This window comes from Sinohyriopsis cumingii, chromosome 9, assembly GCF_028554795.1.
Source record: "Sinohyriopsis cumingii isolate HCF-2022 chromosome 9, ASM2855479v2, whole genome shotgun sequence".
Lineage (NCBI taxonomy): Eukaryota > Metazoa > Mollusca > Bivalvia > Unionida > Unionidae > Sinohyriopsis > Sinohyriopsis cumingii.
In genome coordinates, this window is record NC_142969.1 from 76,564,754 (window position 1) to 76,578,982 (window position 14,229).

At 34.7% G+C, this 14,229-nt stretch overlaps 1 protein-coding gene across 3 annotated transcripts in view; it reads right to left on the reverse strand.

Moving 5' to 3' along the window:
* The window catches only part of LOC149792052 (semaphorin-5A-like), a 499,542-nt gene that overhangs the window by 249,595 nt on the left and 235,718 nt on the right, over positions 1-14,229 (reverse strand). For 2 of the 3 annotated variants that reach the window (XM_089970552.1, XM_089970548.1), the window contains one exon: positions 9,831-9,950. The exons of the other annotated variant lie outside the window; for it this stretch is intronic. The gene's annotated coding sequence lies outside the window, so the exon portion shown is untranslated. The remainder of the gene's footprint in view (positions 1-9,830; positions 9,951-14,229) is intronic. 3 annotated transcript variants of the gene reach the window in all.

A 14,229-nucleotide genomic window follows, 5' to 3' on the forward strand; every position in this document is an offset into this window, starting at 1 on the left:
TATGTCTTGGATATGCAGATTACTCTAGACAAGTAAAAGCATTCACTGTTTGATATGTCTTGGATATGCAGATTACTCTAGACAGGTAAGCATTCACTGTTTTATATGTCTTGGATATACAGGTTACTCTAGAAAGGTAAGCATTAACTGTTTGCTACATCACTTGCCTGATACACCTGTGTGTCAGGAAACAAAAGGAATTATCAAAGCGTAATATGTGTACCAAATTTCACAAAGGCATCTACATGTAAAATATTCTGTATTTGGACAAACAGCCAAAAACATAACATATTAAAACTGAATGACTGCAAAGAACAAAAGGAACAACTAAAATACTAACCAATTATTTGTAAAACTTTAATAGTTTTTGGATTTATTCCCTGGAAAGAAAACCAAGATTGGTGATAAATGGACTGAATGACAGATGGAAGGAACTAACTCATTTCTATATCGCCCACAATTTAATTCATCGGGAAATAAAAAACTGATACAAAGAGTGCCTGGTGATGAATAGGTGTCCGTTTAATGTTCATTTCAGCTTATGCAGGTAAATGAGAAATAATAAATCTTAATAAATACCTACAGTTATAGATGTTGTTGATGTTCAACACCCTTTTTTTTCACACTAACATATAAATCTGAAATAAATGTCCTGGTTCATCCCTTTGATAATATGCATTACATATCACTTGTACCTGTATGGGCCATTGACATTTGTGGTAATGGAGCTTTAAAAAGTCATGGACTTTTAATCCAAATATTCAATCTTCCTACAATTCAAACTATTTGCTTTATGGTAATATGATGTAGAATGATTACCAATAATGCATGCTAAAGTATTATGGATACTGCAAATATCTCTATGACAATGACATTGCCCTGAACGACTTCCAGTTTAAAAAGGTACACTGGGATTTTCCCCAGGTGAATTGGAAAGAGGACTGGGTACATAAATTTTAAAAATTAAACATGGGAACAAAATTTCAAACATTCCCAGACTGGGGAAATTGAATGATCATTAAACATTTTGTTTTGGAATGGAAAAGAAAGTAGATTTGGATTGCAGGGGTGGATAAATCAGTAGCTTGCATGCCCAGGACTACCAATCTTCTTTTTGGATTACTTCACAGTAATGTTCTACAGCCTATGGGATGATCAGCCACATCCAGCTTTTCTTCTGTTTGTTTAAAAATAGTATTCAGCAATTCCACTGGTAGTTTGTACCCCCATTTTGAATTAACAAACAGAAAAGCCAAAAGGATTAAAAAATGCATAAAATATGGTCATTTCTTTCATTCGTTTACAATTTCAAACCTGATTATCATCAGTGGGTTTCTAACAGTGTCATCTTTGTGCTTCAAACCAAACAGAAGTTTCCAATGTTTTCAAAGAGTCTGCTCACAGACATTTTCCAGTTGCTGGAAAAGTCCATTTTCAAGGACTAGGTGAAGTTTCTGGACTACACATACATAAAAGGTAAACACTGCATCATCTGTGTCCAGTATTTTTAATTTCTAGTTCAAATGTGTACCTTTTTGTGGCTATAGGACTGAAAATAGTTGATTGGCAGTCAAGTTTAAATTACAGACATTTGAGTGCAGAATGTTTTAAAAAAGCATATCATTACAAAAAATGATCATGTGCTATGGTTTTCTCAACACCTTATGATTTTATCCATTTCTTACTTTTTAATGATGCATTAAATGGAAATCTTTACCCACTGAAAAATGTGGACTACCAAACGTTTTGTAAGCTACCAAACGTTATGTGGGCTACCAAACATTATGTGGGCTACCAAACATTATGTGGGCTACCAAACGTTTTGTAGGCTACCAAACGTTTTGTGGGCTATTAAACATTATGTGGGCTACCAAACATTATGTGGGCTACCAAACATTATGTGGGCTACCAAACGTTTTGTAGGCTACCAAATGTTTTGTGGGCTACCAAACATTATGTGGGCTACCAAACGTTTTGTGGGCTACCAGTTTCCTTTTTGTAGCCCATAGGACTATTACACATATTAGTGATTTATCCACCCACTGATTGGAATCATGTCTGACCCCAAAGGACTCAAAACTGTATACATACATCACTGCCAATGCTGAAATTTCTCTGGGCTACTGGTGATTTGAGAGGAGAGGACATGGGGAGTAAATGGGTAAAAGTGGTAATTCTGCATGATTGACCCATCAATGGCATTAGATGTATTGTTATGGACTGGTGTGGACTGGTGATGAATCATCATGAAAAGCCCACAAAATACTGTGCCAAAAACTATAAATGAAACATTTGAAATGTGACAGACTGGTGTTATAATAAGACGAATGAACAATGTGACCTTTATGTCTTTCCTTCCCTAGCAGTCAGTCATCCCAAAGGTTTCAAATGCATGGAACAGAAAAACTAAACAACTCTAGGAAAGTATCAGAAATTGCTCCAGTAAATAATGTATAAATATTTGTTGTATACAAGTAAATATTGGCATAATTCATTTATTATTTAGTACCTGAAAATGGTTCATTTTTGGTTCTGGATTTGTTATTGTTGTTGTTGTAGGGTTTAATGCCATTTTTCAGCACAAGATAGGCTATACATGGCAGCCAGGATAAATGGTGGACAGTCTAATTCTTTTTAAGATCTCATCAATATAGAGCACAATACCAAATTTGGATTACCCAACCCCCACCCCCACCTGACCCTAGACCAAGTCGCAATGAAAACTCTGTGAACTCAGTCACCTAAATCTATTAGCATAAACGACATTTTAATTTTAGGGGGAATTCAGAGTAAAAATCAAATGAATATAGGTGTTAATTGCTCTGTCTTCAAATTAGTATAACGAAATGATCATTTAGTGCTGAAGAGTGACTAAAGGTAAAGAAAGGTAGTTACTCTCAATTACTTGTTCAATTAAATGCAGGGACTATCTCAAGAAATTCTCTAAGAAGCGATTTGTTCATGACAAAAAATGCACTAGCAGGTTGCCATTTTTATTACTGTATATGCTCACTTATAAGCTGAGTCCAACTGCAAACTGCACGGACCCCGATCTGAAGTCACATCATGCACTGGCTGATCTGGGTCTGTGCAGTTAGTTTGGAGTAATTAGTAGAATAAACAAGATAGATCCTGATCTGCAGAAGCATTATGCTATGCTATGGTAATAAGAATTTCTGTTGCTTGCAATCTGACTTGACTTATGAGTATATATGGTAAATTAAATAAGGAAATGTTGATTTTTAAGTAAAGGCTTTGCTGACTTCTTTTCAACAACCTCCATTCTATACCATTTTCTTTATCAAGAGGCCATATTGCACACAATGGCTTTTAAAGACTTTATCCAGTAATCCAAGTACATTTCTACCACGGCATACACACAAGATCCCCAAATGAAAGATTAGCTGCACATTCCACAGAAATTGCTATTTCATCATGAATTGCAACAAATTACTAGACGCCCCCATATGGCAGCTTGCCTGTAATATGGCAGCAAAAGCTCAGTGAATTTGATAACATGGAGTCACTTTATGCCTGCCAGATCACTTCACTGAACATGGAATGTGAGCTACATTACAAAAGTACATTAATCTCACCAGGTAAAAATACGTTGCTGTTTTTATATATGTGCCGTAAGTGTCAAAGTCACTCAAAGTCATTAACTCTTTGTAACAACAATCATAAGCATCTCCCTGTTGTTGTCAAATGTTCTTTATTCTGGTTTCAAGTTTGTTTGTTGGGTTGTTTGTGCCAAAGTGAACCATAACAGTGCCATAATAAAAGGAAGATCTGTGTAGTATCAATGTGGGGTGTTAGCAATAGGGGTCTCACCTGGCTCCATGTACTCCTCACACACCCCAACCATCTGAGTTGCAAGAATGAAAATTTCAAAACTAGCTTAGTCCTCAGTGTGCAAATTAAGCTTCTTGTCTTCTAAGACACAACTTATGTGGCCTCTCTTTTATTCAGTCCAATTCCACAAAATGTTGTTGTTGTTGTTGTTGTAGGGTTTAACGACATTTTTCAGCACATAATAGGCCATATATGGCAGCCAGTATTAATGGTGGAGGAAGAACCCGGGAAAACCCCGGAAAGAACCACTGACCCATGAGAAGCTACTGGCAAGCTTTCTCACATACCCACATTGGCCGAATCCAAGTCTCGAACCTACGCAGACAGAGGTGAGATGGCAGTGATCCATAACGGAGAGCGCTTTAGACCACTCGGCCACTTGGGCCCCTTCTGCAAAATGAGCATCACTCATGTTGTGTGCAAGCTGTCAGACAAAGTTCAATCAATTGTAATGGGATTAGGTGAAGCTGCATAGGTTAGATCTTAACAGACAAGGAGATTATGATGTCTGATAACTGATTGCTAATGCCAAATGATAATTATGATCAAAAGACTAAATATTTGCATGTGTGATATTACACATGTCTTTTGATAAACGTTACTCAGCAGTTTCAATCCCTTGTATTACAAGTTCTTATACAATGTTTGGAATATTTGTATTTTATCTTATGCCATATTTAGAAAAATTGGGCCATGATTTTGGGACTCGTTTTGTTTGTCAGAAAAATACAAACAACCAAGTTAATCATGATAAAAGCAGCTGTTTTTCTGTGTCAGTATATGGACAGATTTTTTATTTCCGTGTCAGTATATGGACAGATTTTTTATTTCTGTGTCAGTGTATGGACAGATTTTTTGTTTCCATGTCAGTATATGGACAGATTTTTTATTTCCATGTCAGTATATGGACAGATTTTTTGTTTCCATTTCAGTATATGGACCGATTTTTTGTTTCCATGTCAGTATATGGACAGATTTTTTATTTCGGTCTCAGTATATGTACAGATTTATTTTATTTTGAGTAACTATTTTGTGTGCACTTTTCCAATGGCAACATCGTAATTTCTTTGTTGCCAAGCACAAGGCTAGAGATGAGCACTTTTCTTGTGAGACTGGTCCACATAAATTAGCACATGCATATAGCTTTTTCATAAAGAAAACAGAAGCAAAAGAGACAGAATGAATCATGGAATGAAGCATGAAAGGTCATTGAAGGTCATTCCCTTAGACTGAAAAACATGTAACAATGAACACTATTAGCTTGATGCACAATGGTGTCTGGAAGAAATAATGCACTGGATACCCAAAGAATACCAGGTCCCAAACTTAAAGATTTTGATCCTAAACCTGCTGTGAAGAAATTTGTTAAAAAAAAGAAACAAAATGTAGTACATATGTATGCTATGATGAAATGATGAAATAAAAATAAAAAAATTAATGGAATATGGTCATTACATTTTTTTTTCTCCAGCTAATTAGATGAATTTATAAAGAAAAGAAAGTATTATCTCTTACTTGATTCTTTCTAGAGGCACAAAAATTAAAGAATATCAAGGTAAAGCATCAATATTTGTTATAGTTGTAATGTCACAGTTATCAACTGCCTTAATATTTCATTTGTTTATTACAAAAATAAATATTTCAAAATAAATGAACAGCATAAATAACACATGCATAATTTTCTGAATTACTGCATGGAGAAAAGCAATGTCATTACTGGGACTCCTAGTTGTAGGACTCAGGGGACTGCAATGTTTTCCAAAGAAGGAATCCAGGACTGCAACTTTCAAAGAAGAACCCTGAACATGCATTAATGTGCACTGGGTCTGTTCCACATCCTCAAGCTCTCAAAGTTGGGGTGGGCATGGAGGGGTGTGGGCAATTTCTCAATGCATATGCAATCTGAGCAGGGCAGGATGGCACACTGGGCCTGTTCTACATCCTCAAACTCTCAGAGTTCAGGTGGGCATGGGGGTGGGGTAGGCAAATTTTCTATGCAGATGTAGTCCGGGCAGGTAAAGACTTAAAGTTCACATGATTTCAACCTTAATCTTCCAGTGTGTTATATGAAGGCAGATGTGGGTCAATGGTGTTTCTAGTGCATTATGAGAAGGCAGATTTGGTACAGTAATGGTGACAGTGCTTTATGAAAAGGCATATATGGGTCAGTGGTGGTGACAGTTTATTGGTTTTATAGGTAAATATATAAAGTATAGCCATACATGTGCGAAGCAATACAAAATTTCTGATCACACATATCTGATTAAAATCTCAATGAATCTGATCTAATTCTTTACTCTCGACAAAACATAAAATATCTTGTAATCGATTTTGTAGTCACTAAAAGTAATTCAACCAAATCTGATTAACTTAAGGCCAAATGTAGAACTAATGCAAGCACTAGTGTACAAATACATTACATCAGCACATTTCATATCAAATATATTTATGTAGCTAATGGCAACTATTTTTGTTGCATTGAAAGAATGACTAAATATCAAGTCATTAAAATTCAATGAAAACAACATTTGTATTCTGCATGCATACTAAAATTATCCCCATAATAATAACCAGTCTACATTTGTATATACCTGACTGTCTGATTTGTTCACACCCATAATTATAACCAGTCTACATTTTTTTTATACCTTACTGTCTGCAAATTATTTGCACCCACAATTTTAGCCAGTCTACATCTTAATGTACCATACTGTTTGCAGTAATTCATACATATAACTATAACCAGTCTACATTTAATGTACCATACTGTTTGCAGTAATTCACACTTATAACTATAACCAGTCTACATTTTAATGTACCATACTGTTTGCAGTAATTCATACCTATAACTATAACCAGTCTACATTTTAATGTACCATAATGTTTGCAGTAATTCCTACCTATAACTATAACCAGTCTACATTTTAATGTACCATACTGTTTGCAGTAATTCATACCTATAACTATAATCAGTCTACATTTTAATGTACCATACTGTTTGCAGTAATTCATACCTATAACTATAACCAGTCTACATTTTAATGTACCATATTGTTTGCAGTAATTCATACATATAACTATAACCAGTCTACATTTTAATGTACCATACTGTTTGCAGTAATTCATACCTATAACTTTAACCAGTCTACATTTTAATGTACCATATTGTTTGCAGTAATTCATACATATAACTATAACCAGTCTACATTTTAATGTACCATACTGGAGGCAGATGAATGTGCAATAGTATGAAGATAAGTATTATTAACCTTCAAAAACTTGTACACCTCATAAAACACAAATATTTGATAACAGTACACAAATGCCAAGCCTCCCTGTGAAGGAAAAACTTCATGAACAGGACAGACATATATAACAGTTTATTCCCCTAGAAGGCAAATGAGAAAATGCAGAAATTATAACAATATAATTCTGCCAAAAATTAATCTATTAAGCCATATAATGTATATATTACATATCGAATGTGTGTTTAATAAGCCATATATTGTGTATATTATCACATCGGATGTTTTAAATCATGATGTAACACATACGTTTAAATAATCTCTCATCCAGGATTCATAAATGTTTTGCAATGTTTTCCTTCTTACAATTTAATGAAATGTCTCATATTCAGATTGTGGGAGAATTATTTATTTTGTAATAACGTGTAGGACTTCTAAAGACGATATCAGTATAGACCCCATTTTAATTTTTTTGTCCACTTACGTCATCTCTGAATGTGAAATTTTGTTATGTGATTGTGACATGCATATCTAATCCAGGCAAAACTAATACAGTCAGTTACACAGTCTGTGCTTGCATGACAAAGGAATAATAAAACTGCAATGTGAAAATTGTATCTTTCCAAATGACTCATCTGGCACATCCTATTATTTCCTATTATGGGGCTGGAATAAATATGAGGATGAATGACAATGTATTCTGCCACAATGAGAGAGTCATAAACAGTCATATTTTAAAATGGTATTTGCATCATAATTTAGTTCTGCAGCAGATTCAAAGACACAACAGGTTTCACTTTCACGCTAATGATTTAAGACACAACATGTTTCATTTTCACGCTAATGATATAAGACACAACATGTTTCATTTTCACGCTAATGATTTAAGACACGACATGTTTCACTTTCACACCAATGATTTAAGACATGACATGTCTCAATTTCACACTAATGATTTAAGACACAACATGTTTAATTTTCACGCTAATGATTTAAGACACGACATGTTTAATTTTCATGCTAATGATTTAAGACATGACATGTTTCACTTTCACGCTAATGATTTAAGACACGACATGTTTCACTTTCACACTAATGATTTAAGACACGACATGTTTCACTTTCACGCTAATGATTTAAGACACAACATGTTTCACTTTCACACTAATGATTTAAGACCCAACATGTTTCATTTTCATACTAATGATTTAAGACATGACATGTTTCACTTTCACACTAATGATTTAAGACATGACAGGTTTCACTTTCACGTTAATGATTTAAGACATGACAGGTTTCACTTTCACACTAATGATCTAAGACACGACATGTTTCACTTTCACGCTAATGATTTAAGACACGACAGGTTTCACTTTCACACTAATGATTTAAGACACTGATGATTCATCAGAAAGACAAACTTAAGTTTTGTTTTCCACCTACATTTTTCATCTGCATGCATGTTTTATTTTCCACCTATTTGCATATTTTGCAGAACCAATTTTTTCAACAAATTTATAATTTCTGTGTCATCCTGCACTGCCTTTGCATAATCCACAAATTCTGCAGTCACTGGAGCAAAATATTACTACTACTGTGACCTACTTTTGACCAACTAAGAAGTATCCAGGATAAATGTATTAATCAAGATTCATGACTGTACATGAAACTGAGTCAATGCTAATCTAAATATAATCATTAAGAATGTGATATGTAGGTCACTGTGACCTTTGATAAGCAGCACAGCAAATATACCCATTACCTTTTATGTCTATAAATGTAACAGTCACACACAAACTGAGCTAAATGACAAAATAGTGTCACTGACATTATGTACATATTCTAGAAAATTAAGTCTGCATTCCTAAAAATTGGACACCTTACTAAATGTAACTTGTTTCAATGAATAATTTTTAAAACTATTATGCAGATATACCATGTATCCTAAGATACCAATATAAAATATGATATTTTACATTTCCAAGATTTCTTTTAATTTCAAATATCTTAACTGCATATATTTTTGGCATATTCTAAATTTAAACTTTTCTATCAATACTTTATATAGATAGAGTTACAGGTAATTTCCACACATCCTATATTTAAGCTCTTTTAATCAATGCTTTATGTACATAAAGGTACAGGTAATTTTGGCATATCCTAAATTTAAGCTCTCTGGAAATGGTTTATATAGAGAAAAGGTAAGTGTATTTTTTTGGCATATCCTAAATTTAAGCTCTCTGGAAATGGTTTATATAGAGAAACGGTACATGCAGTTTAGGTATATCCTAAATTTAAGCTCTCTGGCAATGCTTTATATGGATAAAGATGCATAATTTGAGTTTATCTGGTACCTTCAACTTGAAGAATACCTCATACTTGCACAGAACTGAAATAAGTCCAAAAGGTTAAGCAAATTACATGGAATATGTGATAATGATCATCTTTAATCTTCAGGGCACCTGCCTACAGAGTTATCTGGGGCAAAGGTTGACACCATCACCCAAATGTTAATTAATTTCATTTCTGTAGCTAAAAGAAAATGACACACAGGCTAGATTCTATTTCTAGGACATCACACAAATTTAATTGTACTTTCAAGAGATGAAAGCTCAGTTAGTCTCAATTGCTCAAGTATTTATTATAATCACGTCATTTCTTGTTCTTTACATGGCAAGTGATAAATATGCTTCTGTGGGTTCATGATTAGTGACAGAAATATTAGACACTTACCTGAGCTAGGAGCCGAAGGACTTCAATATATACATGTAAATCCAAATCTTAATCCAGCTTTTATCTAATTAAAAGATCCAACTTCTTGATCAGGCAGCCAAAAAATCCACTTAAACCAGTCTGAAAATGAAGCAATGGTTCATCATGTACAACTGAACTTTATTAAACAGGCTTTCCACTTGGAAATTTCCTAATTTTGTATGGTGACAATAAGTACCTAAATAATTTCTTAAAAAACATCAGACATTGGTTAAGTAGATTGAAAATAAAAATACACTACTCATATACTGAATACAATTATATGCAAGACAAATTTGTATTGTATTCAAACTCCTGGGAAAGGCTTCAAGTGCATTGAGTGATTTTTTTTCCTTTATAACCAAGGTTTCCTCTGTACAGACACTATGTTGCCAATGTTAATAACGTTGACATTAATGAACAGGTTTGTTTGATAAATATTCAGGAAATTTTTCCCTTGTACCTTTTTCACAATCTCTTTTTCATCTTTTTTTTTGGTAAAAGGAGTTGTAATACTTAAAAGGGGTCAGCCTCTACAAAGTTCATGCAGTTAATGTGCATAAAAGGGGTTTGTCACTGAAGAGTTCATGCATTTAATGTGCATAGAAGGGGTCTATCACTGCAGAGTTCATGCATTTAATGTGCATAGAAGGGGTCTATCACTGCAGAGTTCATGCATTTAATGTGCATAGAAGGGGTCTATCACTGCAGAGTTCATGCATTTAATGTGCATAAGAGTCAGTCACTGAAGAATTCATGTATTTAATGTGCATAAGGGTCAGTCACTGAAGAGTTCATGCATTTAATGTGCAAAGAAGGGGTCTATCACTGCAGAGTTCATGCATTTAATGTTCATAAGGGTCAGTCACTGAAGAGTTCATGCATTTAATGTGCATAGAAGGGGTCTATCACTGAAGAGTTCATGCATTTAATGTGCATAGAAGGGGTCTATCACTGCAGAGTTCATGCATTTAATGTGCATAGAAGGGGTCTATCACTGCAGAGTTCATGCATTCAATGTTCATAAGGGTCAGTCATTGAAGAGTTCATGCATTTAATGTGCATAGAAGGGGTCTATCACTGCAGAGTTCATGCATTTAATGTGCACAGAAGGGGTCTATCACTGCAGAGTTCATGCATTTAATGTGCATAGAAGGGGTCTATCACTGCAGAGTTCATGCATTTAATGTTCATAAGGGTCAGTCACTGAAGAGTTCATGCATTTAATGTGCATAGAAGGGGTCTATCACTGAAGAGTTCATGCATTTAATGTGCATAGAAGGGGTCTATCACTGCAGAGTTCATGCATTTAATGTGCATAGAAGGGGTCTATCACTGCAGAGTTCATGCATTTAATGTGCATAGAAGGGGTCTATCACTGCAGAGTTCATGCATTTAATGTGCATAGAAGGGGTCTATCACTGCAGAGTTCATGCATTTAATGTGCATAGAAGGGGTCTATCCCTGCAGAGTTCATGCATTCAATGTTCATAAGGGTCAGTCACTGAAGAGTTCATGCATTTAATGTGCATAGAAGGGGTCTATCACTGCAGAGTTCATGCATTCAATGTTCATAAGGGTCAGTCACTGAAGAGTTCATGCATTTAATGTGCATAGAAGGGGTCTATCACTGCAGAGTTCATGCATTCAATGTTCATAAGGGTCAGTCACTGAAGAGTTCATGCATTTAATGTGCATATATGGGTTTATTAAATCTGTAGAAATTCACTGTAGAGGTCATGTTATCAATAGTTTGTGTACTGTTAGCTAGTGTGTGTAGTTTAATTTGGCAATATAGGCTGATGATGCTAGTGTGTGTACACTTTAATTTGGCAATATAGACTGGTGCTGCTAGTGTGTGAAGTTTAGTTTGGCAATATAGACTGATGCTGCTAGTGTGTGTACAGTTTAATTTGGCAGTATAGACTGATGCTGCTAGTGTGTGTAGTTTAATTTGGCAATATAGACTGATGCTGCTAGTGGGTGTACAGTTTAATTTGGCAATATAGACTGATGCTGCTAGTGTGTGTACAGTTTAATTTGGCAATAAAGAATGCTGCTGCTAGTGTGTACAGTTTAATTTGGCAATATAGACTGATGATACAAGTGTGTGTACATTTTAATTTGGCAATACAGACTGATGCTGCTAGTGTGTGTACAGTTTAATTTGGCAATATAGATTGATGCTGTTAGTGTGTAGTTTAATTTTGGCAATAAAGACTGATGCTGCTAGTGTGTGTACAGTTTAATTTGGCAATATAGACTGATGCTGCTAGTGTGTGTAGTTTAATTTGGCAATATAGACTGATGCTGCTAGTGTGTGTACAGTTTAATTTGGCAATACAGACTGATGTTGTTAGTGTGGATAGTTTAATTTGGCAATATAAACTGATGCTGCTAGTGTGTATACAGTTTAATTTGGCAATATAGACTGATGTTGTTAGTGTGGATAGCTTAATTTGGTAATATAAACTGATGCTGCTGGTGTGTATACAGTTTAATTTGGCAATACAGACTGATGTTGTTAGTATGTATAGCTTAATTTGGCAATATATACTGATGCTGCTGGTGTGTATACAGTTTAATTTGGCAATACAGACTGATGTTGTTAGTATGTATAGCTTAATTTGGCAATATATACTGATGCTGCTAGTGTGTGTACAGTTTAATTTGGCAATACAGACTGATGATGCTAGTGTGTACAGTTTAATTTGGCAATATAGACTGATGATGCAAGTGTGTGTACATTTTAATTTGGCAATACAGACTGATGTTGCTAGGGTGTGTACAGTTTAATTTGGCAATATAGATTGATGCTGTTAGTGTGTAGTTTAATTTTGGCAATAAAGACTGATGCTGCTAGTGTGTGTACAGTTTAATTTGGCAATATAGACTGATGCTGCTAGTGTGTGTAGTTTAATTTGGCAATATAGACTGATGCTGCTAGTGTGTGTACAGTTTAATATGGCAATACAGACTGATGTTGTTAGTGTGGATAGTTTAATTTGGCAATATAAACTGATGCTGCTAGTGTGTATACAGTTTAATTTGGCAATATAGACTGATGTTGTTAGTGTGGATAGCTTAATTTGGTAATATAAACTGATGCTGCTGGTGTGTATACAGTTTAATTTGGCAATACAGACTGATGTTGTTAGTATGTATAGCTTAATTTGGCAATATATACTGATGCTGCTGGTGTGTATACAGTTTAATTTGGCAATACAGACTGATGTTGTTAGTATGTATAGCTTAATTTGGCAATATATACTGATGCTGCTAGTGTGTGTACAGTTTAATTTGGCAATACAGACTGATGCTGCTAGTGTGTGTACAGTTTAATTTGGCAATACAGACTGATGATGCTAGTGTGTACAGTTTAATTTGGCAATATAGACTGATACTGCTAATGTGTGTAGTTTAATTAGGCAATATAGACTGATGCTGTTAGTGTGTTTACAATTTAATTTGGCAACACAGACTGATGCTGCTAGTGTGTACAGTTTGCTTTGGCAATATAGACTGATGCTGTTAGCGTGTGTAATTTAAATTGGCAATATAGACTTATGCTGCTAGTGTGTGTACAGTTTAATTTGGCAATACAGACTGATGCTGCTAGTGTGTGTACAGTTTAATTTGCCAATATTGACTGATGCTGCTAGTGTGTGTACAGTTTAATTTGGCAGTATAGACTGATGCCACTAGTGTGTGTACAGTTTAATCTAGCAACAGACTGATGCTGTTAGTGTGTGTACAGTTTAATTTGCCAATATTGACTGATGCTGCTAGTGTGTGTACAGTTTAATTTGGCAGTATAGACTGATGCTGCTAGTGTGTTTACAGTTTAATCTAGCAACAGACTGATGCTGTTAGTGTGTGTACAGTTTAATTTGCCAATATTGACTGATGCTGCTAGTGTGTGTACAGTTTAATTTGGCAGTATAGACTGATGCTGCTAGTGTGTTTACAGTTTAATCTAGCAATAGACTGATGCTACTAGTGTGTGTACAGTTAAATCTAGCAACAGACTGATGCAGCTAGTGTGTGTACAGTTTAATCTAGCAATAGACTGATGCCGCTAGTGTGTTTACAGTTTAATCTAGCAATAGACTGATGCTGCTAGTGTGTGTACAGTTTAATCTAGCAATAGACTGATGCTGTTAGTATGCAGTCCACATGGCTGAAAATGACTTTTACATAGAAATCTTAAAGCCCTCTCATTTATTTCAGACAATTAAAAATATCAACTTTAATATCCATGGTTATGACAAGAAAAAATTATATGAATAGACTGAGTACCTTCTGTAAGGTTTTATAATATCTTTGAAGTCATAAGAATCTGAAATTTGCTTAATATTCTTATGTTGATAAACCCTGAATC